This window comes from Tigriopus californicus, chromosome 12, assembly GCF_007210705.1.
Source record: "Tigriopus californicus strain San Diego chromosome 12, Tcal_SD_v2.1, whole genome shotgun sequence".
Classification (NCBI taxonomy): domain Eukaryota; kingdom Metazoa; phylum Arthropoda; class Copepoda; order Harpacticoida; family Harpacticidae; genus Tigriopus; species Tigriopus californicus.
Genome location: NC_081451.1, coordinates 2,931,929 through 2,937,224, shown reverse-complemented (window position 1 = coordinate 2,937,224; position 5,296 = coordinate 2,931,929).

Sequence of the window (5,296 nt, the reverse complement as noted above, 5' to 3'; positions counted from 1 at the left end):
CTCCGCACTCGAATCCCTTCCCATCCCTCAGCTAGATTGAGTCTTGATCAAAAGGAACTCAAAAATGGGTTGGAGCAACGGAGGTTTGAATTGAACAAGGTCAAGCTCCAATATGATACTCGAGCCCGAAATAACAATCCTTTAAATATTAGAGATCGTGTGAGGATCCAAAATGAGATTTCAAAACTATGGGGTTGTCAAAGAATCATTCACTCCATTCATGATAGCGGGCGTTCCTATGTTGTCTTAATTGGTTCACGGCGATACGTTAGAAATCGTCGATATCTTCGACCAATGCGTTCACAGCAGCAAAGTGCAATCGATTTTGGAAGTGGAGTGAAACGCAGTCCCCTGAAGCCGACCGATCCTCTTCCCCTGAAAAGCAACCGAATGAAAAAGAAGATATTCCGGTTCACGTTAGAATTACTTAAATATGTATATACTTCGATTTGGGAGAGGTCTGGTGATTTCAAATGATATTCGCTTTCCCGCTTCTTCTTCCCCTCTCTAGGCATTCACACCTTTTGGTTTGCTCTTAAGAATAAGCTCGTTTTACTTTGGAAGACACGATGTCACTCACAATACTGATAAATTTTTTTGCAAATGCCAAGAGTTCTAATTATGATTTTCGTTGTTATTGAAACAAAAGGAACATTTTTTGAAAAAAAAATATACAATATATGAATTATAGCTCAAATTAGAATATTAATCCATCTAAAACCTACAAAGAGATAATATATTTAAAAACGTAATCAATAGATTAGTGGCATTTCCAACTACAATGTTGTCCAAATCAATTGAGCTGACGATAGGATATCTCGTTTTGAAAGATAGCATTTTCATCAAATTTGACTACAAATTGCTCCAGTTATATATTAAAGCAATTGCTAAGAAATATAATAATATAATAAACTTTGTCTATGCCTAAAATATAAATATAGATATTTCACTTTTCTGAAGCAATTAGAAAACCTGAATATAGTTTGCAATACAACTTAAAACTTACTTAATGTCAATACTTCAGAATTGGGATGCCATACTCGTCAATCGCAACTTTAATAGAGCCTAATCTTGAATTTTGACAAAATTCTATGAACGTAGATTAAAAACATCACTAGTACGTCGAAATTATTTATTGCAAAAATCGACAATTTTGAAAATTAAACTGTCTCATTGATCGTTGAAATGTTTTAAGAACTTAAAAGGATAGTGTAGCTTTTGGCACTTAACTAAAATGAAAGGCAATTTTACATGTTTTGTAAGTTTTAAGCGACATTTTTGCTACTTTTAGCCTTTAAAGAAATCTAAAAGAAAATGGAGAAACATTATTTCTTTTCGTGTCATTGAAAAAGACAATCGTATTTTTTGGGAATAACTGGAAACACAATCAGGCCATTTATCGATATTTTAAGGCTTAAAACGCAACCTTTACGATTGTGACAATGATGCATTTTAATGAGCTTTAAGTGATTTAGCACACTTATCTGAGTTACTTTTAAATATGTGTATTTCACATAAGTTGTTCCTTTTGTCTCTTTGACAAAGAAAAACATATCTAGATGTCTTTGCATTTGAGCAAACACTTAACCAGAAAATATAACCACTAAGAAGACGAATCGGACATGTTGAAATAAAGTTCCCTACGTTACCCGATTTCTTTGACTTAACCAACGCAATATTTGTGCGCTTTGATTGATTAGGACAAATGTTAAATCAATTTAAAACATTTACCACTAAGAACCTTTTGCATTCCATTGTGCTCTGTATCTATAGGAGTAAGAGTAACATAGAATGAAAAAAACCAATGTGGTTTGAAGTACCGTTTACAAGGCTTCTAATCCATATCATTTTGGCATTGGCCTCTGTGAAGGTACAAGTATTCATTTGGAAGACTTGCTTTAAGAAATATTTTCAATAACACTGGATCTTTGTTTTTACACGCAAACTCTCAATCTTTCCCGACAGCATATTAAGAATCAGTACGGTTTCAAGACCTACAATAATGACGGTTTTTTTTGTTTTAGAACTACCCATTCGACCGTATTTCTAGCAGTGACAGCTTTTTTGAAGAGTGCAGTACAAACTGCTGAGTTTAGGCCAGGTACTGGCATACCTTTGAAGCACAGTACGAATCTAAACATCGGTTTCGATTTGTACTCTCCACTTTTGTACACATTGACAAAGACGACCACGTTCTGGATGAGACGCTGATTTGTATGGGACAACGAAAACTATTACTGCAAATGGAAATTTGACAACATCAATTTTGTGTTAAATGTGTGACCAATTTCTATAAGCAGGGAAACACGTGAAGCATGCTTGCTTTGCTTTTTTAAAGCCAATCCAATGGGGGAAGCTAAAACCGAAAATATAAACAACAACATTAAAGTAAGTTATAGCAAGTTTGCAATTGAAAAAAAAACAATTCAGGGCTTGAAAAATCCGTTTAAAGAGAAGCTTTTATGAACCTTAATAAGTAGTGAGTTGCAGCGGACCACGTTGGTCCGCAAACATGACTAGTCAGTAGAAGGTAGTTGACCGGTTTATTGTGGAAAACACAAGTATATATAGGTAGGAGATAGCTGGGATGTTTCACGCAATAAGAGTGAAAACGTTGAAAGCATAGTCTCAGTACATACCTATGCTTCAGTATACTTATAGTATACTTATACTTATAGTATAAACAAATTTAGTGTACTCAGAAGATCCAGTCTTCATCATGAACAAGTCATATGGCTAATTCTAATGTTGATGAAGGATGTTACTAGCAAATAAACCATATAGTCTATGGTAGACATGGTGTTTCTGAGTGATAAAGAATACAATTTTGCTTGCTTTCATGAAAAAAACAAATTGTTAATGTCTTGGAAGCCAAGGTAGGCCACGATTATCACGTTCTTCAACAACCTGCCCTTTTGCACAAGCTACGGCAGAAATTCTTCAGCTCCAACTCCTAAAACCGTCTTTACAATGTATTGATTAACGGTACATATACCTACAATAGGTTATGAATGCAGTTCAAGTCTGTCTCCGTGGTACAATCCGTTTCTTCCTCAAAAGGTCCTCTTAGAGCGAACATTCTAAGCGGTATTGATCGGTAATGGGAAAACCTTTTTGATTTTTTTGGTCCCCGCATCCACGGACAAGGCCATACACAAACTAAACTTGGCCTACAAGGTCTTTTCAAACCTTGACACCATAAATGGCAAATGAATTGTGACAGGGTTGCGGCCAATCGTTCCCCACATATAATAGGAAGTGAGGTACAGGTAAATGAACTTGAGCAACTTTGGAAACAAGGCTCCGGACAAAGTTGTTACACTGTTTGTTGCTTGTTGACTTGATAACTGGTCCTATAGAAATTGTGTTGATATCGCCAAGGTCGTGCCAACCCTTACTTGAGAATCGATGGCATTTTGTGCTTGGACACTACTTCACGAAGGTCATGTCACTTATCAGAAATCTCTGGTGGAATCCAAGGTGTTTGATGTGATAAGAATGTCAATAACTACTATTGTGGTTGGGGTTGAACTTTCACCAGGATTATTCTCAGATAATCCGGTTCATTGGGAGGCGGGAATCCACTCGTGATCCGCCCATGGTGCAATTTCCCACCTCAAGGGACACGACAGAGGCCTGGTGCGTCCGTGGGTCAGCTTGGGCCGAGGTTGAAGAGATGACCTTTCTTCTTCCAACAAAGCCTTCAATCAAAAAATGAAGGCATTGAGACTGCGAGAAACAATGATATGATTGAATATAAATCACATGCCTCGCTGCTTCCTAACTTTCAATCTTTCTCTTGGTATCCAATGCCTCCGAGACGGACATCTTCTCTAGGATCCCGGCCACTTTGTTCGGTCACCTTGGGCACCTTCACCAACTTCTACGGCGTGGGTACTGGGTAGGTCCGTTTCGCGTTTCAAAAATCGGTTGATCCATCCATGTATCAGTGACTCAGCAGTTGCACAAGATCGAGATCCAAGACCGTCGTGAGGGTTCATACGTGGCAGATGCCACTGGGGGTTGAGGTCATACCATGAAGTATCTTCATGGTTTTGGAAAACTTTGATCTTTTTTTAATACGCCCATTATTATGGTCGTTGACGAGTAGTTGGTCACTTCTTTGGTTGTGTGGCTTGTCACTGAGCAGGAAGAGGTCACCCAGAAGTTGAAAAACTGGCCAAAAGTGTTGCCAATTTGAATCATTTAGAGGATTAACATGCCAATCAGATGAGCGGTTCCAAGGGATCATTCGACGTGGAGCCTGGCTGTCACTTAACCTTTAACGGGCGGCTGACTGACACCGATAGGTGGACAAGTCTAGCTTGAGCATGGGTGAGTACAGTCTCCTGGTGTACTAACGGACCTCGAGTATATGCTTGGGTATGCTCAAGCCCGGAGAGTGTGCCTTTCCCTAAAATCGCTCAATAATCGGTATGCTACGTATCAATTATAAGACGAGTGGACTTGACTATGCTTAAAGCACACTAAACAAGTTGAATTAGTGCGTCAAACATCTGACCTATAGTAAAGAAGTCGAGTAGTAAGATGCGGGAAAGAGGCGAGCAAGGTGCAGGGTTGCCAGTGCAGGGTCGCCACAGAGTGCTCTTTGACAAAATGCCAAGAAGTCATTTCTCTGTAAATCGAGCCAAAATTGCAAGAAAGAATTCAAACATCCTGGTAGATATTGTGAAGACAAGAGTAGGAATGCAGATTTCTGACAGATGAATAATAAGCCCTTTTAAGCAATAAATGTAGAATTAGCGAAAATGGCACAAAGAATGACAAATAAACCCAAAGAAGGGCAAGTAGAAGCAAACTTACAAAGCAAGTGGATAAAGGGAAAAAAAGTTGCGAACTAATGTACTATATATAAACATCAACAGTTTTGATCATTTTTTAGCCTTGCTGAACTAATCTTAAAGTAGTCAGATGTATTCACTTGATAGCTTTTTGTCTTAAATAACTTATTAACAGAATTGCACCATATTTAAACAATCTCTGGATATTAACAAAAGATTTTAGAACTAAAGTAAGTGGGACCAGGTCAATTGAGTTATTTTTGTATCCTTCCACCATTTTTTATACTCTTAAGCAAAATCAGATCTGAAATTGGAGGTTCATTTATCTGAAACTCTTTGAAAATCCTTTTAATTGTAACATAGTTAATGAATCTGAACAACTGTCCCAACTTTGCCCAATATTTCCAAAACGAGGCAACCGCCAAAAACAGACGTTGAGGGGGCTTAAACCGTATTTTCTAGTTTTATGCACCCCAAGTAATCAGACATCGGCT